The sequence below is a fragment of the Oreochromis niloticus genome, linkage group LG22 (genome assembly GCF_001858045.2).
Source record: "Oreochromis niloticus isolate F11D_XX linkage group LG22, O_niloticus_UMD_NMBU, whole genome shotgun sequence".
In the NCBI taxonomy this organism is placed as follows: domain Eukaryota; kingdom Metazoa; phylum Chordata; class Actinopteri; order Cichliformes; family Cichlidae; genus Oreochromis; species Oreochromis niloticus.
In genome coordinates, this window is record NC_031985.2 from 19,582,354 (window position 1) to 19,609,579 (window position 27,226).

Genomic DNA, 27,226 nt, shown 5'->3' on the forward strand with positions numbered 1-27,226 from the left:
AATTGACCCAGAAGATGCATAAATGGCTGTGGAAATTCTAACAAGGCGTATTTCTGTTAAAAATGATCTCAGCAGAGTACTATTTCATTGTACAGTTTTGCTGGAAGTGCTCACTGAAAAAAATCTGCAAAATCGCAGTTACCTCCTGTGCCAAAGTGTCGTGGCTGTTCTAATCATTATTTAACCATTTAAATCAAAAATTATAAAATATGCAACACTGACAGCCCCCGAACTCTTAGGAAATATCAGTAACCTGAGTATCCTTTAATATAATCTCCCCCATTTGTCACTATTTTCTCAAATCTGACACATGAAATAATTATTTTGATTGACTTAGCTAAACTAAAAATATCTATGTTGCAAATTTCAACTGATCTGAATCAGATTTAATAATGAATTCATATACATTTCTTAAATTGTTATTGTTTTTTCCACAGGTTCCTTTTCCTGTCTCGTTGTGTGAGTAAGTCTGAGGAGTTTCTGGTGATAAGCAAAGAACGGATTATTGACAAAGGTGGAGATCAGCCATCGCGCACGTCAAGCTAAATGACAAATCAGTAGCTGTGGGAAGGGAAAAAAATGAAGGAAGGAAATGTTTACAGCTCTATGCTTCAATCTTGATCCTTTCAATCTTCAGTTAATGTTTTTTTTTTAACTTAAATCCACGAAATTACAGATAAATAAAGCTGTTACAATACAAGTAGCTAACGGCAACCTTTTCACTACAGTAACGTCGTTTATAAATCCCATCATTTCTAACTGATTTAAAACTTACTGGCGTGCCCATCCTGGAAATGTTAACGTTAAGGCTCTCTGATCCACAATCCTCACTTATTCTCATCAAACTCTTTAGACGTTTTCCTGCAGCGCTGGTGTAGTGGAGTCTCTTTGGAGGAAGATACTGAGAATTACAAGCTGTTTACTTCAAGTTCAACAGTGCCTTCATATATGAAAACCACCAAAAGAGCAAAAAGTGGGGAAATAAACTAGAAAAAGATTAAAAATGTAACAAAATAAATGAGATGAAAGTAGACGCGGATAGAATGGGCAGGCTGGTCGTAACTATATCTCCAGGAGACGTGGATCATGTATCACACATAGTAAAACCCCAACAGGATCTGTTGACCTTCCTCCTGAATGCTAACGTGCACTCACCTCCTTTTCATTCCAGCAAACAGAGCTGTTTGCCTCCACGTCGACTTCTATGTGTCTGAACGTCATTGCCTAGATCCAACTGGCCAGCTGCAATATTGCATTATTCATAAAACATAAACACGCAAAATGGATTCCTCTGGTCCACTCCCCACCAAAGTCAGAAGATTAATGAGTCACTCTTTAGGTTATAATTCAAAGTTCATCCTCACATACATCATATTTTGAAGCACATAGATTATAAGAGAGAGAACATTTATCATGCGACAGGGCATACACAAGCTCCCCTGCACACATAACACACACACACACGCACACACGAGTCCCGTCTACAGTCACACACACACACGCAATTTGTTTTAAGCAGCAGGCCCCACCAGAGTGAACCTCCTCTTTCACATCCAGTTATTCTAATTTTATTCAGACACATCTCTGAAGCATTAAAGTGCCATTTGCACAAACAGATGAAAGATAATAGTCTAAGAAACTGGTCATTCCTATACTCCGCTGCCCTGTGAGAACAAGACAGATGATAATCATTCATCACAATAATCAAACCGTGAGGCACACGCAGGATCTTCAGCGGCTTCCTAAAATGTTTGAGTCGTAAAACTGGTGCTTTGAAACAGGAGAAGGTTCAGGCAAACAGCAGATGGCCGGTTAGAGAATTTGAAATGAAGTGATTTATACGATTTTAACTCATTCCCCTAATTAGAAAATGCTTTCGTATAGACGATATCACCTGTGAGGTTTTTCTTCTTTTGAGGATATTCAGCACCATTTATGTATTAATGAGGGAAGGCTAAATAACAGAAACACCCCACATTATAATGCAATAAACCTTAATAGCACCACACGGATTTTTAATTATAGTTCTAAAGAAATATTGCTTATTATGTTTTCTGTTTTTTATTTAGCTGACATTATTCTTTTTTGAGAGGTGCCTTTAAGAACCAGTGTAAAGCCATATTTGTTGAAGGAGCAATCTGACCTTCTGGGAAGTAGACTTATTTACTTTCTTGCTTAAAATTAGGGGATGCTGAAGACTGTTATTTTGCTTTTTGAAAGATTAGGTCAGAACTGGTAAAGGTGATTAAAAATGTGCATATGATTTCTAAGCCATAAGCAGAAACCGTCCAAGAGCTTCCAATAGTCTTGAAGATCTTGTAAAACCCCAGCATGTGGTTAAATTCTATTTATGCAGATCACACAAAGACTATAGTTAGAAATAATGGGAAACACATTTTGTTACCTCTAGGCCAGTGGAGGCAGTTGTTTTATTGCTTACTCAGTTGAACCCAGTTTTGCCTTCAGAACTGCCTCAGAAATTTGTGGCATAGATTCAACAAGGTGCTGGAAACATTCCTCTGAGATTTTGGTGCATATTGGCATGATAGCATCACACAGTTGCTGCAGTTTATCGGCTGCACATTCATGATTTGAATCTTCCGTTTCACCACATCCCAAAGGTACTTTATTGGATTGCAGATGTGGAGGTCATTTGAATACAGTGAACTCATTGTCATGTTCAAGAAATCAGTTTGAGATGATCTGAGATTTGTGACAGGGAGCAGGCATCAGAAGACAGGTCCACTGGTTATAGAGTGATGTACATCCTAGGTATACAATACTCAGTAGGCTGAGGTATTGATATAAGAAGTATTGAAATAAGACAGGTTGGATCCATGCATTCATGTTCTTCACAGCAAATTCTGACTACCATTGTAATCAGATCAGATCAGGCAAAAATGATTCCAGTCTTCTCTTGTCCAACTTTGTGAATTTTAGCCTCAGCTTCCTGTTCTTAGCCGATGGCAGCAGCACCTGGTGTGGTCTTCTGCTGCTGGAGACCATCTGTTTAAAGTTATGGTTATTGGAGTTACTGTTACTCCTTTGAGCATGAAGCAGTCTGACCATTCACCCTTGACCTCTGACATCAGCAAGGCCCTTTGCCGCTCACTGGATATTTTCTAATTGTCAGTCTCGGAAAATCCTAAAGAGTGCAGGAAAATTTCAGAACATCGTCAGTTTCTGAAATATTGGCCCCATCCAGAAACCGCAGCCACTTAAATCACCTTTCTTCCCCATTCATTTTGACCATTAATGAGAAGGATGATGCTATATTTCATCATAGTTCGGTTACATATTTAAACTCCTGGCAAGAAAGCAGATTACCAAATCAAAAGTGTAACAAAATTACGATGGCGTTTAGCATCAACGATGAGGATAACGTGCTGTAAACTTTTGGAAGAAAAGTCTCAAGCAGAACCCTTCAGGACAAGTCGGAAAAACCCGCGCAGTGACAGTTACATTATGGACTGTATAAACATGCATGAAATTGACAAAAAAAAGGAATGGCAGCTCATCAAAAATAATTCATCCCAGAATACAAGTCTGGTACATTGGATTAGCTGCTGGTCACAAATGAAACACAGACTTCATCAACTTTCTAGCAATTTGTACTGACAGCTGATAACCTCTCAAACATCCCGGCAAACATTAACCCTGCCTCTCAAAATGATAGACTGTATTATGTTCTAATCTTCCCTCAAATACTTGATAAGAAAGGCTAATTTGAGTGCTGATGGAGTTGAGAATACAGCTGAAGCTCAAGAATAGATACAGATATGGTATCGTAATCACAAAGAGGCCTGACTGCACATATTTAGAAACAAATTGGGCTCTTCACAAGTCCAATCACACTTTTGGAGAGTTGATGCCAGAAGATTGAATTCTCTCTAAATTGGCATGCCAATGTCACAGATGCCACTTCAAATGAGGTTTGAACATATATTCATTCTGTAGCTCATTGGCTTATGTTAATCCTCTCCATTTGCCACTTGTCAGAGGCAAGTGTCTTTTAGCGTCGCCATCATCTCCCAGTCTTTCTGTAACTCACACAAGATGTGTCAGTCTCTCAATCAAGCAAAGAGCTTCGAGATCAGCTTAAACTTTTCTAGCTACTGATTAGATAATAAATTATGCCTGAAATGTATCCAATTTAGCAAAATTTAAGCGCTTTGTAGAATGATTTATAGCCCAGGGGCTATGTGGAAGCAGCGGATGTGTCCACCCAGCATTAAGTATAGAACCAAGACCAAACATCATAAACAGCTACAGGCTACAAGGCAGATGGAGCCATGAAACTCTGCACCCTGCTTCCTGCACCTCATGACTGCTGTAGAGTTGCATTACTGTTAGTTTGGTATCTAAAACTGCAAGCAATGCGGCGTGGATTTGTAATCAAACCACAACCACAGATACTGCTTCTTAAAATTGCATTGTGTGGTTTTTAGATATTTGACTTTAAAAATTTTTAAAAAAAAATTAAAACAGAAAAATATCTTTATACCTTTTGAATGTATTTTTTTAAAGGTTCAGTCAAACTGTTGTAAAAATTGCACAGCAACGTACTTGCAAGCAGTAAAAATCTGTGGTTTTCCAGTGATTGCAGTGAATTTTTTGCTGCCATAGGCCAACTGCAAGTAGTCATGGCAACCAATTGCCCATACGCAACCTCTGAGCACCACTTTTGATCACTGGTTGCCTGGTTGGAGGCGACCAGAGACTGGCAAAAGCAAATAACTATTGTCCAATTTATAAACGCATTGCAGTAAATCTATTTTCAGAAGACTCAACTTCTGTTGCCAGCTGGTTATACTCTGGTTACATTCCTGTGTTAAAGCAAGGTTTGCAGTTAAATTGCGATCCTGCAGCAACTACGTCAATTTTTGTGGAGGAATTTCTAAATTTCTGTTTCAAATCTACGACGTTCAAGCTGGACTGTGAATGTAAGTTGTAAATGGGAATTTCTGTGTATGTAGACAGTGACAGATTTGCACAATGATTTATTACAGTTCCTGTCACACATCAGATAGATTTAATTTATTCAACCATACAAACTGTTAGCAGACTGACTTCATCCAGCTGCCATTTTTTCACCATCTTGATGCACCAAAGTCGCTATGAAGGCGAGATCTGACGACGCGGGGTTGTAAACTTTATCCCAGCAACAGGATTACAACTTCATTGCACATCGTTGCAATAATTTTGGTTGTGCCACAGTCACCAACCACTATGTGGCCATTGTTACTGTAATCCAATTACTTTTTTCAAGTAACGAGTAAAGTAAGGGATTACTATTGCAAAAAAGTAATTAGATTACGCTTACTTTCCCGTAAGCATGATGCGTTACTAAACTGTGATTTTGTTTGTGAGAGTGTCTCATGACAATGACAATGGAGTGCGGGAGAGAGTACGTGCAGCGTTTAAGGCTTGGACGTACTGACCTTACTTTGAGTTTGATTCCGTAAAAAGTGACAAAAACATTAGCATCCGCTGCACACTCTGCGTGGGAAGAAAACTTCTTTCTACAGTGAAAAATTACGCTTCAAATCTGAGCAAGCACCTAGCACGCTGCCACGGGAATGTGAAATTCACAGAGAAACCCCCCACTGACATGACTGCTGCGGCACCAGCATGTTTAAATGTTAAATACATTTCTTCAAGTCAAAGACTGTTGCATATGATTTAATTTTTGCTTGATGCAATGTGCATAAAGTTAAAAGATTAAAACTAATAAAACAATTTTTAAAAAGAGACTTTTCCATTTGATTTAGTTTTATGTGATGGATTATGCAGAAAAAATAGAACTGGGCTGAAAGGTCTATTACTTTCTTACGTATTCTGGTTGTGTATCATAATTTTTAAAACCAACTAAATAATAAAGTAACTAATTACATTTGAAAATAAGTAATCAGTAAAGTAACGGGATTACTTTCTTGGAGAAGTAATCAGTAATTAGTAACTAATAACTTCCTTGAAGTAACTTGACCAACACTGGTGGCCATCGCATAATCAAGCCTGTGCTACTCACTCACGTCATATTCAAGCTGAAATGTTGGTGATAAAGATTCAAACAAGAACAAAGATGCAGTTGAGAATTCGTTGTTTTATTACTTTACACCCGACCACATTTGAAAGTTTCTGCTCACATTGAAGCGTCAACAAGAATTTAGTTGAAACGTGAAAAATTAGCATATCAGTGCTACGGTGCAGTTAGGCAGACAACTAGATTGATCACCTGACAATTTCTCCAGGCTGTAACATATATTGAGCGCACCTTTGGCTGCCATGTCAAAGCTCCGCCCACTCCTTTACCTTGTGCACTTTCTAAACTGCTGTGTGTGCTGAATCTGAAATGTAGCACTCTTAAACAAACAGGATGACATCCATTAAGGTTTATTCTGGATTTCTATTTATGAAATCACCCAATGGCCTCAGTGAGCACTTCATGCCGGATGTAGAGTTTTACTGCAAATTGGGATATCTCATCATGTCAGATCACCTTGCAGGATTTACTGCACTGCTTCTCCTCATCAAGGTACGTGTTTGTTGCTTGGTGACGTCATGTCTAGGCCTCGGTCAGATAGCGCTTGTTTGCAGTAACATAAAGCTTTGGGGCTGGTGACAAAGGTACGGTACACTCTTTAAGATCTGCACATGGGATGTGTTTGTCTTTGATGTCTGCGCGCTGTGTGTCATATTTGCGTTTGTATTATGTTCTTGTGGCGCACACAGTTATCTGTCCCTGCTGTTTGGAACTTTTTCTTTATTTTATGTGGCTTTTTAGCACATAGTAGCTTTGGGGATGTGAACATGAATATTGCAGACAACTGTATGTGATCATGTTCCATTAGTATTTGTTTCCTGGGAAGTTAGCAAAGTATTCTCAAAACACAGGTCATGAGTCAGTTTGTTTATTATTCATAATAACTAACAGACAAGCTGTTTTATCCTTCAGACTGCTGTGCAGCTGTCTTCAGTTTTATAAGTACTTATGGTCATCTGCTGCTTATTTAGAGCTCATCAAGCTTTTAGTCATCTTCTGCATACTAATGTGTCTGACTTTCTGATGTGTACTATATCAGTTACAATTATCAATAATGATTTCCCTTCATTTGTATGTATGGTAATTATAGTGGGGCAATGTCCAAGGACCAGACCATATTTGTTAGAAAAACACAACTGTTGCCGATTATTTGAAGTAGTACTACTAGATGTACAGTAGAGTCCATAATTCGTTGGATAATTACACAATTTTGTACTTTTTTTGTTTGTTTGTTTGTTTGTTTTGTACACCATTACAGTAGATTTTCAGTCAAACAATCAACATGCGATCCGAGTGCAGACTTTCAGTTTGGATTCAAGGGTTTTAACAAAATCTTACAGTCATTTTTATACACACGTCCTCCTTTTTACGAGGCTCAATGAGTGGACAAGCCATCATAATTTTAATGATCAGGACTGTTTTTAATACTTCAATGAAAACTGTTTGCAGTCAGTGACTGTCTGAAGTCTGGAACCCAGAGACATCACCAGATGCTGCTTTTCCTCCCGTGAGATGCTCTGCTAGCCTTTACTGCCGCCACCTTCAGTTGTTGCTTGTTTGTGGGTTTCTCTGCTTTCAGTTTGGTCATCATTAACTGAAAAGCTGAGGTACTGGGGTGAGATCACGTGACTGACTTGGCCATTAAGTCCCATTTCTTTGCTTTGAGAAACTTTTGCATGCTTTGGGTCATTATCCATTTGCACTGAAGTCTCATCTGATCTGATTTAGCCGATTTCTGTCTGAACAGAGAGTAGAGCCCTGTACACTTCATAATTGATCCTTCCACTTTTATCATCATATCATTGACAAACAGTCGTGGCTTTGTTCCACTGACAGTCATACATGGCCATGCCATACTTCAATTCAATTCAGTTTTATTTGTACAGCGCCAAATCCCAACAACACTCGCCTCAAGGTGCTTTATATTTGAAGGTAGACCCTACAATAATACATACACAGTAAAAACAGCATGAACCCCCTATGAGCTTTGGCAACAGTGGGAAGGAAAAACTCCCTTTTAACAGGAAGACTGACCATTACATTACCTCCACTATGTTAATGCACTCTGCTTTAGATCATGAGCTGTTTGTCCGTCTCCATACTTTTTTCTTTCATTTCATTTGGCTACACGTTCACCTTGGTTTCATCTGTCCAATCTGTTCTTGACAATGACACACTTACCTCCTTGAAAGTGTTCTTGACTTTTTTAGGTGCTGTGAAGTTTTTTTGTTACCACAGAAATAATTCTGTCCGGTACTTCAGTCGTCTTCTGTGGTCCTTAAGTCTTTTTTGTGTTGCTGAGCTGGCCGGTGCTTTCCTTCTTTATAAGATTGTTGATTTGGCCACTCTTAAAGTTTTGCCACCCCGATGTTCTCCCTCAATTTCACATGTCTTTGGGTTTCATATTTAAAATTACAGTTAAATTAAAGCTATAAAATACCAGTTCAACACTTTGAGTAAGCTTGAGATATTTTGCTTTCTTCATTAATCATGAAATAATACCTGACCATGAAACTGCTTGTCTGTATGTGATATAAATGTATATTATTTTTGAGCCTGTGAGCATCACGACTGTTCGATTTCAAATCCACTGTGGTGTTGTGGCAAAACTAAACTAACCGAACTGTTCGACTTTAATCAAATTTGTTGGAATTTCAGTTGAATTTCTTTAGAAAAAGATTAATAATAGTATTAGTGGTTGTCTCATTTCAAATTTATGGTTTGGAGTAAAAGTAGAGGGTTTTTTGCTAGCCTTACATTTGTAGGTTTGTGTACCAAATTTGGGGTATTAAAGAAAGAAAATACATGCCGGGGCTTGATGTTTCATCTGATGCTTTACTGTGCTTATGCTGAGCTGTACCAGGAAACAATCATAGAGAACTGCTCTCCTCATTTATTACAACATGTTATGTAGACATCAACAATCCCCTTTCAAGTACAATTTATATTGTTATCTGTATTTTTAAAACAAACACTGACAGCTGGCCGTTAAATTCGCACAAAGGTTGTTACAGCACTAATAAATCCCTAATTAGATTACAAGATTAAACAGTTTTTACAACACAAACGTTTCAGTAAGGCTTCAATTACAGCTCTGATTTTCCCATTTTAAGTTTAGACAATACTCACAAAGCCACAGATCATATTCTCTGCTACTACAAACAATTCCTTGTTATTATAAGGCTGATTGCTAAAATCCGATCTTGTTTACCCAACTTCATCAGTGAAAAATCCTAGCAATGTTTCCCTTGCTTTCCTTTTTCCCCGTGTTTTCACTGGCTCACACACTGCCTCTGTCGCCCGCTTCCCTTGAGGAGCATTGTGGGTAGGTCATATGATCTCACACTACTCATCATCTTCCCTTTGATGAACAAATGAGAAGTCCTGTGCCCTTTGAAGCATTTTTGTGTGGCACATTCAGGCAATTAATGCGTGCGTAAAAAGCCAAAGCGAGGATAGATGAGAGCTGATGACAAGGACGGCGGCAGGAAACGAGAGGAGTCAGAGTGGAGGGACAAGGCAGCGAGAGAGGCTGGCTTCAAGCTTCATCACCTCTTTCCAGGTGTCTCTGCCCGCATGATTTCTTCTGTGCACTGCAATCAACTTCCTTAATGAAATAAGTAATTAACATATTATAATTGTGCTGCAGTTTTATTTGCCGGAAATCATTTTCCACATCTAACGCTATGCTAATTTAATCTGTTTCCCATTCAACAACATGACCTTTTGTGATTACGTTAATGGCAGATTTTTTTTTCATTGTTCTCGCACGTATGCGTGAATGTATGGGAGAAACTAAAAATGTCAAGATTTTAATATTTTTGCTGCGGATACTTGTATTATTTTTTCTTAATGGAGACAAATAAAGTAGGGTCCGCATTATTATTTTTTTCTGACTCACCGAGTGTACATAAATCAAAAAGCAGACTCGCCGCGCAATCTTGTACACCTTTATTTCCACTCCTTTGTTTCTATGCATGCATAATCTTCTTGAAAAACTTACAGGCTTAATGTAATAACTGTTGCAAGGACGTGGCCATTTTTATTAGGCAGCACTGGGCGACTACAATCACTGGCCACTTTATTAGGTGCATCTGTTCAACTGCTTCTTAAGCAAATATCTAATTAGCCGATCAATCTAATTGGCTAATTTTAATTCTTAGACACTGAGATTTTCCTCACACAACCATCTCTAGGGTTTATTGAGAATGTCTGAAAAAGAGAAAATATCCAATGAGTAGCTACAAGTTGGAAGGCAAATACAGATATGGTTGCAGCTTTAACATAATTTAGCATAGCTCCACCTCTAGAAAAAAGACTCTTTATGGCAGCAGTTGCATTTAGTCTTGTGATATCTACTGAAGGGGTTGATTTCTTTTTATTCTGATTGGGATTATTCTGCCACTAAATAACGTTTAACCAGAAAAGCGTGACACACGAGTGTTTAAAAGCTAGCTGCTTAATATCGTATAGATGCCTCCACGCAGCCAGAACAACTCTGCCTCTTTTGCTGCGTGAACACAGGCCCTCTTGGGTTGCTTGTAGCGTCTGGCACAGAGACATGAGCATCCAAGGCCATAGGGGATGCGCTTTAGTGTGCAACATGTCAAAGGAACGTCCGCATGAAAGCCAAGACCCAAAGGGTTCCCTGCAAGAACTGAATTGTTGAAGACGATCAGCATTATCCGCTTCTCCTGTCGGTGGTTTTAATGCTGTGACAATACAACCTCCTGCTGTATTGTCAAATAATTAAAAGAGAAGAACAACTGTGGTTTCAAAGTTGCTGGATTGATGCATTATTCTGACACAATACTGTGTTTCACAAGCTGCTGTTGGCTACAGAGCATCCATGTGTTCACGTTATTATTGCAGTTCCTGTATATCGTGCTTTGCTTTTAACGTTTTTTTGGCTGTTATTTGTGGCGCTCTCCACTTTACAATGTGGCAGACAGGATGTAAAAAAATATTCTCTGAAAGAGCACAATTCTGTCATCGACACAAGAGCAAAAAAAACACAAGCAGTAATCTGACTGCATATTGTTTGAATGTTTTTGGGGTTTCCAGACAGCCACAGAGTCCCCTGGCTCTGAAGTCCTTCTCCTGGCTGAGAATCAAACTCATCAGGCCTCGCTCTTTCCAAGAAAACAAGCTGCCTTCAGCTATCAACAGACTAGCAATCATGCTCATGGGAGACTGCAGTTACGGTGATCACATGAGACTCAAGCTATCATGATCACAAGCTTTCGTGTACGGGAGATTTTACCCTCCAGAAGAAGCAAAATAAATATCATTTTACGTAATTACAAAAGGTCAAGCAGCCTGCGAGAGATGTAGGAAGTGGAGAGGAAGTAATCAGAGCAGCAGTCTGGCGTTAGGAAGACTGACAGAATATGTGCCAGCCAGTAACGAGACAGCGTATCGCTGAGGTTCTTGTTTTGCTCCGTGATGGCTCTGAAGCCTCGGGGTGCACTGACAACATTACCATACTCTTCACCTCCTATACACAATGCTCGTGTCATCATCGCCTTGGTGTGGCGTCGCCCGTTTGAGACTTTGACACTGTTGCTATTTTAGAGTGTCACTTAAGGTTTCAGGCACAAGCTTATTAGTTCAATCAGACTCAGAGCGGATGCTTAGTGTGTGCCAACTTAAAATCAAATCTGGGCACGCTGAATCCCAACTTCGCCAAATCTCCCCGTGTGGCTCTTACAGTCAAGTGTAAAATTTGATTTTAGAGAAGGTGATTTACGGCAGTGACACGTCTGAGAGGAGGCCTCTCTGGTGTTTGAGGAAACGTGCTGGATTTTTAAGGTAAACCGTGTCGCCGAGAGCAGACACGGGAAATACAGCCGAGCAGCTCTGTACGTGTTATTTTCTAGTTTCATTGTCCATTTTGATACGTGCCTACTTAGCTTAATTCCCCTGGGATTTCCTTTCCTGCAACATATCCTTTTCTCACTCTCTACTTTTCTGCACAGTGGAGTCAGTCACGAGCATGGCGACTTCCTGGCTATTGATTCTCCTGTGAATAGGACCAAGCCCAACAGCTGAGGTGAAAATAGATTTGTTTTGCAACTTTTGCTAGCACACGGCCTTTTTTTCATGAAAACTGTGAAAAGGCTTGTTTGTTTACGTCCCAGCAGTGGACATACCACTTTAACATTTTCATACTGAACACATGCAGCATTATTTACAGCAGATATGCTTGACTGCAGCAGATATACTGTTTATACTTGACTGTATGACTTCTTTTAAAACAATTCAACCACTAATCAGGCATGTAGGTACAACTGCCTTTAAAATAGTTTACCAAAAAATCCTTTTTTAAGGAAAAGAAATTCAATAACATATTTTTCTTTAATTCAACTGTTGATCAATCTGCTTTTTAATTTTGCAAGTTATCCAGCGATAACAGGTCAGAAAGTAGTTAAAACAGGCCCTTTCAGACCCAGAGGCTATGTCCATCTTTTATGTACAGTCTACTCTCCCCCTTTAAACCCACAGTGAAAAATTTAAAAGAGATTTGTAAAAAGTAAAGCAGAAAAGGTCAGCAAATAGTCACAGATGAGCATCCATCCACCCGTCCTCTGATGCTTATCCCAGTCTGGGTCGAGGGGGCAGCAATCTAAGCACACCGAGGGTGTTCCCAAGCGAGCCAAGAGCTGTAATCTCTCCTGAGTGTCCGGGATTTATCCCGGGGCCTCCTCCCAGTTGGACATGCTGGGAAAGCCTCAGCTAGCTCCTTTCTGTTTGGAGTAGCAGCTCTTCTTTAAGCCTCTCCTGAATGAGCTCCTCACTCTACCTCTAAAGGTGCTGAAGCTCATTTTGTCTTCACAGTCGTATAGTATACATAAAAAAACCTTGGTATAGTGTGAAAACCTTTAGTGTAAAAATTATATGAAAACTATGGAATACTCAACACATTTCTCACTGATACTACATATACACTGAACACATAAAATATTAAATTCCTTGTATTTAAATAAGGACATTATCCATGCAGTATGCACAACACCTGATTCTGCTAATTTACAGTATCTTACATTCTGGCACATAATAAGTCACACAAATTTATAACACTTTTTTTTGGTACTCTTGTCTTGTTTGTAATTAAAGAAACATCAATGCAGAGGATGAAAATTCTGTCTGGGTTTTGTGTCAAACAGCTCAACATCTCATCATGCAACTTGTTTTTGTTTGTGGCATCAGATACGTACGATGCTGTGATGGATGCATACAGTTCCCTCAGTGTGTCAGGAAGGAAAACTGTATATATTCACATTCACAATGTGTTGGCGTCAATCAAGCAACATGTTAAACATCTGGTATGCGAGCGATCGGGAAAACAAAGCATTTTGCTTTGTTTTGTTTTTTTAACCGAAGCAAACAGAATAAATATAAAATAGCAGGACTGCACCGCAGGAACGCCTCCATTTAGTACCATTCTCACGATTTTCAAATCGTAAATCAATGTATATTTCTTCTAAGTACAGTAGAAGTAAATTGTCTATTTAGTTTTATTCTAATGATTTCACTGCATGTGTGAGAATGCATGTGGACATGTTTATGTTTGTGCCCGTAAGGGGAAAAGAGCTTAAGGTTGGCATGGCACAAGCTTGTTATTCTACCCAGCACTCAATCACACAGCAGCTCCATGAAAAGAGAATAATGTTGGAGAATCATCCTCCTTGGTGCTTTCCTCTTCCTCGACCTCTGTGTTCTCTCTCCCTCTCTCTGTCTTTCTCTTTCTTTTCCCCTGCAGTGTGTGTGAGTGGTATCCATCTGTCAGTTGTCAGTGCCAGGGAGTGATACAGAGAGCTGTCACTTCTCATCAGCCTGCATTGGTGAGGCCTTTTGCAGCTGCCCTGCCTGACTCGGGGCCAGAGGAAATGCGTATGGGGAAGAAGGGGGGGGGGCGGGGGGTTGAGAAGAAAAAGAAAAGAGAGACAGGCCAGAGAGGCAGACTAGAGAGAAGGGTATTCAGGGGGCAGGAAAGCAATTAAACTGGAAACAATTGAAGGAAAGATGAAGAGAGACTGGAACCAGCACAGGACACACAACAGACTGTAAATATCACATTACCTTAATATGCTCAACAGTGTATCAGTATGTGCTCCGAAGGGCATTCAGCCAGCCGTGACCTTTATCAGCCTCTGTTGGTGACCAGCAGGAACTGCAACAATGTGAGAACGCATTTTCTTCAGCGTCGGATCCGTGCGAATTATTCCAAAGACAGATGAGCACGTTTAAATGTAATTATCACACAGAAACACTGCTTTGTTTTGGATATGTTAACCCAAAACACACATCTGCAATAAAGCCAATATCTTAACACATTATTTTAAAAAGAAAGATTTTTTACTCGGTTTTCCTCTAAAAGCACTCTGATAGAGACATTAGTTGATATTAGCTTCCTCCGTTTAGGAAGAAGGAAACACTGAAAGCACATCTGCTGATTTACCTGTTCTTACTGACCTGATGCTCTGATAAACTCCTTTAATGAGAACACTATGGAACTTCTGATACCACAGTAGCAAAAACACATTTTACTGTTTGACTTTTCTTTTGGCTTCATTTAAAGTTGACCACACTGAACACCCTTTAGTGTAACAGTACCTTTAATGCTTTGTTTTCTTGACTGAATAAATGTGCTAATATTTGGTATTTGTTGCTTCTGTACTGTGTCAGCTCTGTAGGTTACATTTTTTTAATTTATTATTTGCAATGTGTGCATATAGTCCGATTGTGTGCAATTTTTTTCGATGTACGGTGGCCCTGAGAGGTCAAATGCGCTGCCGCTTAAGAAAGGAAATAGAAAAATGCTGAGAAACAAGAAACTTTGAATGAAATACAACAGGAATAGAAAATGGAAATGGATTTTATTCACATTTTGTTGTGTTTGTTGTGCTTTTTGCTGCATTTTTCAGTTTGCTGTTTGACCTCTCACAGCCACTGTATCTGTGGAAGAACCGGTCAGTCCCAAAAAACTGGTGTGGATGGGTCACTAAACAGATGTTCTAAAAATACTTCACTATAATAAAAACCATCTTCTTTCTTTGTCATTCTCCCCAAACACAAACACATAGAAGCATCCATAGACACACCAGAGGGTGTCTCTGCCACTCTGGTATCTATGGCCCTGAAGGAGAGTTACAGACAACATGAAGAAATCTAACTGTGAATTAAAAATGTCACAGTTACGGCAACCTGAGACAGTTGCAGCTTTTACTGCCGAAGTGACCACTGTGCGTTTAGACGAAGCGGCCTTCATTCGGCAATGTTTGGACCGTGTACTCGCCCTCTCATCTAATCAAGTGTTTATTTAAAAGATCAAAATAATGACTGTACGAGAAAGGCTCTAGCTTACAGCGAGGGCTCCACATGTGAATATTTCTTCACCTCAGTCCCTCCCAGCCTTTTAGATGAAGCGACCTTCAGGAACATTGACATGACAAGCATGACGAGTCCTGTGTAGCGGTGAGGGATCCGAGTGCTGAGCCTCAGGGGCCCTCACTGGGAGAAACACTTCTTTTCACTTTATCTTTCATCTTTCCGATGAGTCTTTTCAAATAACTCAATAAAGAAACAAAGATCATCTACACCTGCTGCAGCTTTGGTACTGATTGAAATGCAGTTTTACTCCAAAGATATTGATTTTTTTGTTGCACTCGGGGAGAGTTTACTTTTTATGAGACAAGCAGAAAAATGTGTGTTTTATTTGCTTAAAGTGCAAGTGAATTTGTAAAGAAGTTTACAGGAACTGCAATACAATTTTTCTTCATGTTTGTAAGAGACTTGTGTTGTCATTCTCTGTCCTTTCTCCTTTTCCCCCCACTTTTTTCCTTTTTTTGTGTGTGGTCAAATTAGGATGACTAATGTCACAACATGATTGCCACCTTCAGGAATGCCATAATTCAGAACGGAGCTATGATGTTGAGCATTTCAGCAGGAAAAATGTTCACATTTCAGCAAATTGCAGGCTCAGCACAGTTTATGAATCATTTGGCAACACGACATGAACGGAGTCAGAGCACCAGTTTTACAGCCAGAAATCACCTCGGTGATGAATAACGCACATCGGCAGGAAAAATGTCATTTTATTGTGCAATACTCTGAAAAGGTAAGTTCAGCAGCATTTTTATAGCAAAGTCAAGAGCCGCCTTTGCGGGCGACGTAGTAAACACACACAATATGTGGACTTTTATTATTTTTTTTTACAGTCATATTTATCATTTAATTCCCAAACAAGCTGGTTTTTCTGTATTATGGACATTACAAATTGCTTCTAGGGTTTTAATAGAATAATTTAGAGTTACATAACTGATTTGTTTTTGTCTATATTTTTTTATCTGTTTAACTTGCGTGATGCATTAATAAATGATTGCACCACTTTTTATACCACAACAAATATTAATGATTAAGACTTTCCTCAGTTCACTTGTATTTTTAATCCACACCCTGTATATCAAAGATGTCAGTGCGGCCAGTGCAGAAGTGGCTTAAAGCTGCATTCTTTTTCTTGCCACCAGGGGGCTGCCGCAAGACTTCCAGTTCTTAAAGTCAGAGGTGCAAAGACCTCAGTAATCCCTTTCCTAATGTTTTATGGGCTCAATCACTTGTTTAAAGTCACACTGAACAAAATATTTCAATTCATTCTCTATGTTATGGTTTTTCTAAGAGTCGGAAAAGGTTGTAAAAGAGTAAAAACTCAAAGCTAAAGGCTTCATAATCGACACATCGCAGTGGCTACGTCCGCCTAAATGGTTCAGGCAAAACTCAGGTTTGTCACAAACTAAGCTGTACCGTCATGGCAACCAGGAAACGCACACAACTAACAACATTTAACAGAATTTAAACTAATAAAGACCATTTTCCCTAACGTTTGTTAGCGTTGGTATGGGTCCTTTATAAACATAATATTACAGTGCAGTTTTAAAATAATCTGGTTTTAATTTCACAAGTCCCAACTCTGCTTGGATCAGCTGATTGCTGTGTTTGTGCCGCTCCAAGTTCCTAACTGGCTTCTTGTAGACAAACGATGCAGCATCAACACTGATATCATGGTTGAAGGGCGATCCTCCCATCTCTACTTCTTAAAAATTTCCATTTATCGGCCCGTTTTTAATCTCAGATATCGATAAATAGCTAATATTGGCTAATATACCCGGCCTGCTGATATATGGGTTGGGTGTTAATGTGTTTCGCAAACTCTTCACTAGCTCCATTTCTAAAAAGCTCCTGATTCGGTCCAGTCAATCAGAAAATGATCTTAAATCAGAATTTACTTAATGAGTTTTCATTAAGTAAAAATGAGTCTCTTGGTTGTGGTCAGTGGAAAGTTTGCTAGATGCTCATCCTCTGAGGAAAATTATATAATTAAAATCAGCCCGGACGACTAAATAAATCTGAATATTAAAATCCAGCTGGTATACACAGCATTTTTTAATTCTCTTGGGCATTTCCTTTTATTCCACAACTGACAGCAGAGAAATGAGACCACACTCAAACCAAGGATGTCTCTGTTCGTGATCACCATTAAAATCGGTGTACTGGCTTTTTAGAGATATTGACGGCTATGAAAAGATAAACACATACACCAAAGAGCAGTTTTAGTCGACTTTTCCATCTGTTTTATATGAATTTTTGAACATTTATAATCCCACAGCCTGGCCCAGTAAACGTAATACTTCTCTGATGTCTAACTATGTCTGTGAGTGTGTGCGGTAAATTTTCTGTGTGTGTGTGTGTCTCGGATACGTGACATTAGCAGGATAAATAAAAATCAAATGCTGTTTGGAGACAAGAAAAACATTGCACACCTTTAAGAAAACTCTTCTTCAAAGCCTCACCACCAAAGCTAGAAATTCCTTCCTGAGGCATCAGTGAAATCAAAAACAACAAACACTGCACTTATGCTCCTGTTTAGTTACTCAAATGTTGTTTCTTCTGCTAAACTGGAGTTGTGCTACAGCAGGAGAGAGAACAAACCATCAAGAAAGTTTCAAAGTTCAAACACACGTATGCTCACTGTATCAGTTTTTGTCTTTCTTATCTCAGCATGTTCACTGCAGACACGAGCACACTGTGTTTTTCTTTTTTTCCCCTTTTTTTTTTTTTTGTCTAATGTGGGTTTGTGACAAAGGGTTGGCAAATTGTGACAAATTGCTTTTACCTCTTCTTTGGTGGTTGGCACCATCGTGACTGAGTTTGAATTACGATCTGAGCTATTTGCATAGTTTAGTTAAAGTGAGATTAAAGTGAGTTATTATTATAACTGCATTTAAAAGGACAGAATTTTAAGGTAATATTACAAAAAAGCTCATTTTCACAAACTAAGCAGACTCCTGCTGAACGAGCTTTTGTAAAATGTTGTTTTCTCAGACGCGTTGTTACAAATACGAATGTTGGTTGTCGATGGGAGATGTTTTTTGTGCGTTTCCGAAGATGCCTAGGCGTGAGCGAGAGAGGCAAACTGAAAGAGATGCGTGGAGCTCTTGCCCTATATACATGGTCCCAAGGGAAGGGTGGAAAATCTTTGATAGTCTTTGAGTAGGCATTTTGTCATGTTTTATATCATTCAACTAATAAAACACAAGTCCTTGACTAAAGACTCGGGCTCCCTCTGGACGTCTGCTCTACATGGGGAGTATTTGTTTGCCTTGACTCACTCCTCCATCTCTTCCCACATCTGCAATTACCTAATGCATTGTTTACTGCTTAAACATGTTCGTTTACCATACATTAGAGATTCTTGCCTGGATGATTTTTCTTTTTTTAATCCTACCATAAGAGAACTGTAGCGATACTTATTTAAAGCCACTTGGCACAGTATCAGGGTCCATTACTTCCTCTTTTTTTCTGAATATTTATAACAAGGAGGCAACTGTAAGCTCAGAGAAACATGCTAGATGGTGCTAAATAAAGAGTTCATGCTGTTTGGAAAATGAAAAGCTATGATGTCTGCTTTTGAACCCATGACCATCATCACCTTGGTTTGTTGGAGGTAGAGTATTAGTAGTTTTCACAAAGTAAAATGGATGCACAAATTGCTCAAACAGGTTGTTAATACAATCTTGAGTTACTTTGTTGCATTAGAAACGCTCCGAAAGGCACCAACACCTCATAAAATGGTCCAGTTAGGTCAGTCAAATTAACCAAAGGGAGGCATAGAACACAGCTAGCAGCTAAACCTCTATTAATGCACAACGTTAAGCTTTAATAAAATTTAAAGAGTGAATATTAGCAATTTACCAGTCGATCTACGCCCCTACCCTCACCTATGGTCACGAGCTGTGGGTAGTGACCGAAAGAACGAGATCGTGAATACAAGCGGCGAAAATGGGCTTTCTCTGAAGGGTGGCTGGCCTCTCCCTTAGAGAGAGGGTGAGAAGTTAGGCCATTCAGGAGGGGCAGAGTAGAGCCGCTGCTCCTCCACATCGAAAGGAGCCAGTTGAGGTGGTCCGGGCATCTGACAAGGATGCCCCTTGGGCACCTCCTGGGCGAGGTTTTCCGGGCATGTCCCACCAGGAGGAGGCCCTGGGGCAGACCCAGGACACGCTGGAGAGATTATATCTCTCGGCTGGCCTGGAAACGCCGTGGTGTTCCCCCGGATAAACTGGAAGAGGTGGCTGGGGAGAGGGAGGTCTGGGCTTCTCTGCTTGGGCTGCTGCCCCTGTGACCCGGCCCCAGATAAGCGGAAGAAAATGGATGGATGGATGGATATTAGCATTGTTAAAAAAACTAAAATTGATGACAAGAGTCTAAAATCTGATGAGAGATCTGCTTGCAATAATAAAACCAGTGTGCTATCTTTGCCTCCTCCTCTTGGCACAAAACTTCAGTGTCACTGCAGACATTCGACCCCTCTCCTTGCTAGCAGCTGAACGCATAAACGGTAGCACAACAGACCTAGAAGAGCATCTTAAAGACTGCCACTGTGGTCTTTAGGGCTCTGCTGTATCATATTGTCCACAATATAAATTTGATGTGATATAAAAGTGTAATATCACATTGCTATAGCAACGACATGTGTTTTGTGGGGGGGTTTTTTCCCCCCCCTGTGAACAACAAGCCTGGGCATTTCTCAGAGCCACGTGTCAGATTTAGTATTTAAAAAGGGAGCTATCGCCAACGAAGCACAGTGCTGTGCAAAGTGTGGACTTCTGGAGTCATCCTCAAGTAACCAAATGAAAAAATCAAGAAATTTAAATTAGGTGTCAGACAGTCCGTAAAGGCATTAAGATATATAATTTTCAGTCTAATTTTCAGTCTGGATTAAAGTGGTTGAGCAACCAACCATCTCACGACCTGACATTGTCACCCACTGTTGTGCTGCCTATTTGCCTTTCAGTTCTGAGTACTATGGTCAGCCTCCTAACTGTTTTGATTGACACATCAGCTCTTTATTCCTTGATGTGTTTCATACAGATTAATTTAAAAATAAAAATAAAAAGGAGGTTTTTCTGCATCTAGTCCAACAGTTCTGCCCCCCCAGCTGCTGCTCTGCCTTTGAGGCATTTTAAAAGGAGAAGGGGAATTTCATTGTTAAGTGGGCTTGGACACAGTAAAGAGCCGAGAGCTGGTGTTTAACAGGACTATTAACAGCAAGATGGGAGATCGATACAGCAAGGTAGAGAGGAGGCGCATCTCTGTCATCGTGATGTGTTATTAGTGCCCGACAGTGGAGGGATCTGGCTTCTTTCCAGTTCCTGGGCCTTGTCATGTACTCCGCTCCACAGCAATTAAACCAAAACCCCTCTTTTCACTCTGCTCTACAGATTCAAAGCCTGTAAATAACCATTTCATAAATTACGAAGCATTAACAAGTGTCGCCGCACGACGAGCTCTTTGACATAACAAATAATACCTTTAGCTCGGAGATTTATTTTGGCACCGTGGAGATAATATCCTCTCAGTCTTTTTAACAACTGCAGTATATGGCTGTGATATCTTCAAGGTCTTGCATAATGCAGCTCTCATATTCATAACACAGTCAGGTTACTCTTTATTTGGCGACAGATGCTATTGCTCCTCCTACTGTTCCTTTAAGGGGCCAAATGATGCACAGCCAATGCAGCACTGTTCCAGGATTTCTTGAGGTGACAGAGATGGCAGAGCAGCTTTACCAGGCATTTTCAAAAAGAAACCTCAGATGTAGTAAATATTATCCTTAATGGAGAAAAACCAAAGAAAGACTGACAATATCTTCAGATCCAAGTTGTATGAGAAATCCATAGTCTGCTGTTCTGAAACATTAAAGGATGTGACCAGTGAAAGTTTGTGTGCGCGCTCTGAATTGTAATCATGACCTTTTTCATTTTCTGGTATTTCTGCTAATGCTGTGCAATACTGCAAATTTGTAAATACTGTAAATGCAATACAATACCAGTACCGATACCTGTAACTCATAAAGGCAGTTTATGTAGGGGAGAGCAGTGTGTCATTATTTATGAGAAGAATCATCATCAATTTGCCAAATTCTGTCCACATTTTGATGACCACTAACTCACTGTGATTTTTTTTCTTTCCAAATTTCTTAGTTAACACAACAAAACACACGTGTCAGCTTCTCATGCATTTTCAAGCAGGGATTTTTGGAGAGCTGGACTGTAAATATGCCTTTATCTAAAGCATTTTTAGATCGATACCAATACCAGCACTGGTATCGATACTGTCAATAATTTGGATCGATATGCCCACCACTAAGTCCTGCTATTAAACCTAGCTCTTTATGCAAAATATGAAAAGAAGCTTACAGACATTTTGCCCTGAAATAACAACTTATTGTCACAAACCTAAAGTCCTATTTATTTATTTGTTTCTCTGGTATGTGTGGCGAAGATGTGAAACCTTCCTTTCTTTCAGTATCTCATATAACACTCAGCTCTGCCTTAATTTTCTTTTGGCCCTGACTTTAAAGTGCATTTTACCCTCATACCTTTGCAGTTACTGCTGAAGAAAGCACATTCATAAATGTACTGCGAGATGCTGGATTACATGGCACTGAGGTTCAAGAACATGATGGAATTAATTTCCAAAGCAGTTTCACAGCACGCGAATGCACCACTTACATTTACTACACGGTTGTGGACAGGGTGAAGAGAAAAATGCATATTTGTTTCCTTCTCTCAGATTCTTTTTCGTTCCCGTCTTTAGAATAAATACATGTTCTGTGTTTTCGCTCGCTGGGTTTCATCTTTAGCCGCGCTTTCTCTGCAGCTGAATGCTTGCAGACGAATGACTGTAGCTCTGATGGGTAAAACCCAAAAGCGCTGCCACGGGTTAGATAATGTTTCTCTTTATTTTTCCCTGTTGACACAGAGAAATAAAAATGAAAAGAGAAGCTGGAGGGCAAAAACTAGAAACTCAGGGATGTTTTTCGTTTAAGAGAATCGTTTAAAGATCTGCAAAACAACAGCTGAGGTACCTGCTTACAACTGATTCTCCATCAGACAACACTAAAATGTGTATTAATGTATATGTACACAGAGTTAAACACTAAACTCCCTGACAAAGGCTTGTACGCTGGACCACATAAGAGTTAGGTTTATTTTTTCAAAGTAAAACAGGACCATGTAATGAGGTACAGCTCTATGTTGGGGGTCTGGAACTGACAGCCTTATGCCAGTGGTCTACTTTCTCCAGTGGCAAATATGTGAGGGTCCAAGACATTTGTGTACACTCTGAGGCGTTGTGCACCCTCCAAACAGCCTGAAAAAAGTTCTACAATAGCTATATTTTATTTATTTTTTTTACTTTATATTTTGTGTCTGTAGATGTTTGGGTCTTTCCTTTTTTTTATAAAATTAGGTGACAATGTGGAAAAACTGTAATTCCAGTAATGGTAAGTTAAAGGTGCTGGGATGCTCTTTACCTTCTGAGATTATAACTGCAGTGCTCACTTTGTATTCCAGATGCAAATCGAACCTGATTAGTGGAAACAAGCAGAAACAATTTTAAGCAATTAATGAGGTTAGTGAAACAGTGGTCTTAAAGATGTGACGTCCTTGTGTCAGAGTGACTGAAAGGATTAAGCTGATTCATTTTATGCATCTTTGTTACCAAATTGCATCATATTGACTTTTGCCAGCACACCCCCATTTGCCAGGAGTGATGGATGTAGGAGGTCCGAGATGATTGTGTTGGTTTGATTTCAGTATTTTTAATGGATGGTTCAGACTGCAGCTTGTGGGTGTATGTGTGGGGATGAGGCGGGGATCTGTTTGATGAAATGTAAGGTGGTGACTCTGTTTTAACCTTGCGGTAGCATTTTGCAACAAATCATTGGATTTTTGCCTGTTTGTTGTTAGTGTTTTACTACATTAAAGGCACATACATTCATTTTTTTTTTTTACCCCCTACCCTTTGGAAGTGTGTCATAACTAAGTGTGCAGTTACTGCTCGAGTTTGTCCTCCAGATGTCTCTGTGAACTCCAGATGCTCTCAAACGCCATCTCCTGCAATCATCCTTCTTCATTCCCACTAACAATTAGATAATGAAATATTGATTTTTAGTTAGATTCATATTGATGCTATTAGCTTTGCATTGATAAATCACTGATGCTGGGAGCCAGACCAGGAAGACATTACTGTGTGTTAATCTGATGGATATGCCTTCTTCTGTCCTGTGTGTCTCTACCTGGCCTGTCACACTCTGTCTTTACTACATATAGAATAGCTTCATATCATGGCCGGAATAACTTGTATTTCACTGTATTCGAGGTCTTGTGTTTGCAGACAGTTGAGGATTTCCTTGTTGATTAAGAACACTGTAAACTTAATGTTCATATCCTTGTAAAAACCTCCTGATGTAAACAAACCACTTAAAATCAGCATGCCTGCGGTCGTAACATATGACCTAATCTTTGTCAGTGTCCTGAAGAAAGAAACACAGCAGAATTAAGCTAATAACAAACCAAAAAATATAATAATATGTATTTCTTTAAAGGCTTATGTGGCAAAAAACCCCTCTGATTTAGACCCTCCTTTACCAAACTGCTCGAGCTTAGCCATAATTTTAGGACTTCCAGGGGAAACAGCTACATCTTGAGGTCACTGCACAGCATCATTATTGGGTTAAAGTGCTTAGCTCTGACTGGGCCACACTGAAAGGCAGATTTTCTTTGTTTGAAGTCATTCTGTAGTGGATTTACCTCCAATACCAGGGTCATTACTGAGTCTTCGCTGTATTATCCTGTAAGATACCAACTTGGGAGGCACAAAGAAAGCAGCCAGCCCCAACACAGCTTTCTTCTTGGTGTGTCCTGCCATCCTTTGCATCGAAGCACCACATGTTGCTTATGCTAGACTGAGATATTAACTGCTTCATTGATTTCTTTTGGTTTAGCTGTTACGCTTCACTTTTTTTTTTAAACATAACTGAGCAGCTTCTACACTCCTCGCTTCAAACTTACATCTTATAAGCAGTTTTTCTCACTCTGATGCATATCTGCAAATCTAAACTCATAAAGGTGTAAATGACCTTAAAACACTTTCCAGCTTAATGGAAATTGATGCACCTTTTTTTCCCCTATTTTTCAATTATTCTTTTTGTTCATTGACTGACTGGATTCTCTCTGAATATTTGGGACATGTTTAATATGTGAAAGAACTTTACAAAGAACGGTCTTATTAATTTCTTTTTTTTCTTATTACAATTTAGTGGCTGCTTCTCGTCAACTGAGTAGGACTGCATGGATTCAGGTAGGAATCACATATCTGACCCGGGTCACATGATCTAACAATCAGGGTGTACAGAACAACATTTACAACCGCCTGCTGAGGCTGCTGGGAAATCTCCTTATCGGTAGTGTCCACCTGTCTGAGGCAGCGCTCAGTATTTCAGCCCGCTGCCTAGTCATTACTGTCACAGTGGGGTCTCAGTATGTAAAACTGAGGCACAGCAATGCACTGTAAGGCCAAATTAAAACCTGCTTTTATATGGAAATATGGCGACACGCACAACCAGAAAGCCAACGCAGAGCTTCATGAAGCGCATGCAAAGGTTTCAAAATCAAACAGATGGGAGAAGATGTGACAAAAACTGTGTAAAATGCGTTGAAATATTAATGCAACATGTCTGTCGCTTGCGACTTAAGGCCGAGATCAGCGGTTGTAAATGTATTTATTTTTTGCTCATTCACTTATTTATTTTTCGTGGCATGAATAGAAAACTGTGGCTGTTTAATTTTAGTGATTTAAGACACCTGAACAGGTAAAACTGTGGTTTTGTTTTGTTAAATACAAAATAAAGTTGAAATAACAGTTTTAAAAATGCTTGCTTAATATTTTTCTTACTATTGTTAAAGGAAAATGTGTTTTCTATCCTTTTTCACTACATCCATGAATCTTCTCTGTGATCTTCCTCCTGCCTCACAGCTCCATCTTCAACGTCCACTATCCCTCCTCTTGCACATCACACCACACCATCTTAGCCTTACATCTCTAACTTTCTTTCCTAATTTTCTCTTTCAGGAGATTTTGGGACCAAGAATTAGTCCTAAAGTCCTACATTATCTTGTGACCCCCTTATATTACGTTTGCAATTTCTGTTTAGCGACCTAAAGTCCAGTCACTGAAAATAACCGGTTATGCCTTTGTGTGTATAGGGTTGAAATTTTCTAGCCAAAAAAAGCAGCATGTTTAAGAAACATCTTGCTTCTGTGCTTACACTGATTACACTTAATTTAACCCCTAAAATCAAACTTTGATTGTTTAAATAATCACACCCAGCTGTCACCTTTCACACTCTAATTAAATCTTACCTTTTATTATCCCTAAGCAGAGCATTTGCCAGCGGAGTTCACGACAGTATTAATTAGCTGCTTACTGAACTTTCTACAATTTTATACGATTATTTTATAGAAGAGGAATATTTTCTCGAATCTCCCAGTGGCTTGGTGATACAGCAGACTAACGTCCTCATCATTTGTTTTGTAATTATTTTCATGTATTATCATGTATGAGACTTTCCTTCATGCAGTCAGAGAACTCAAAGCCTTGTAACTTTCGTATGATATCAAGATTGTGATGTTTTTCTACAGAGCTGACGTCAAGTCTGATTTCAAGCTTTAATTTCAAACTAACCAAATTCAAGTGAGCCCTAAACTCAAATTCTAACCTTTAAACCACCCCAAAAGAGCATTTTTAGACACTTCCCATAATGAAAACACTCAGTTACAAGGACTAAAGCTCTTAGGTTCTCTTAGTAGTAGCTCTCACACACACAGAAAGCACTTCCTGACAGCTGTCACTCCCATTGACCACCAAACCGTCTCCCCCTCTCTGCCCGACAACATCCAGGCGTTTCCCTGTCAGACAACATATGCCACTGCATTTCTCCTGCTCCGAGCTGCTTGACATTATCTACTCCCAGTCCCTGTGGCCAGCACCAGCTCTCAGCCCTCTTGCTGGTGGCTCTGCGAACATGATCTCTGATGTCTCTCAGGCAGCAAACTGATGCTGTCACTGCACCAAGACTCAACACGACCCGCTGACAAACACATTGTGACAAGGACACACAGGCACACACAGTGTACACGCAGACGCACAGTTGTGCTCATGTCTCGTCAATATGCTGCACAAGAGTCAGTGCAAGTAATGCCTTTATTCAGCTGTTATTTTCTCCTCTGTCAGATCAGGTCAGCGGCACACACGCCCCGACACAAAAATATTCTTTGATGTACGTTTGTGGATTTTTATAATTGACACACACAAAAAAGAAGAGCTGCTGAAAGTTGCACGAGGAGTTTGAGTTTAAATCTACAAGATCTGCTGTAACTGTGTTTTTATAAAACCATCACAAAGGTGGATGATGGGGAGAAAGGTTTAATTCATCAGCAGTCGTCGTAATTTCTTTGCTGTGAGTTGTACACACAGACAGCTTATAAAGGAAGTCTCACTGCAAACAGGAGAAAGAGTTACTGGTTAAAAAGTGTAGAAGAAATAAGGTATAAAGCCACTTATCCAAGAGTCAAGGAGTAAACAAAGCAGTTTTCAACTCCTTCATTTGTTGACGTAGTCTGCCACCTGCTGGTAGAAGTGATGCACTGCAGCAAGAATGAGCCCAATTGTTATTTAGTTTTGTCATTTTGTTTATTAAAGAGCAGGAAAAAAAATCCTTTGTACTTTATTCGAATATATATTGTGCAAACTAGAAGAAGAGAGCTGAGTTAAACTGTGCTG

The 27,226-nt window shown here is 39.6% G+C and overlaps 1 long non-coding RNA gene across 1 annotated transcript; it reads left to right on the forward strand.

Moving 5' to 3' along the window:
- The first annotated feature begins 6,125 nt into the window (after positions 1-6,125).
- LOC112843474 (uncharacterized) lies at positions 6,126-26,757 on the forward strand. Its single transcript, XR_003215834.1, has 3 exons — positions 6,126-6,535; positions 24,705-24,745; positions 26,345-26,757. It is a non-coding gene; the product is annotated as an uncharacterized LOC112843474 (long non-coding RNA).
- Positions 26,758-27,226: the final 469 nt, after the last annotated feature.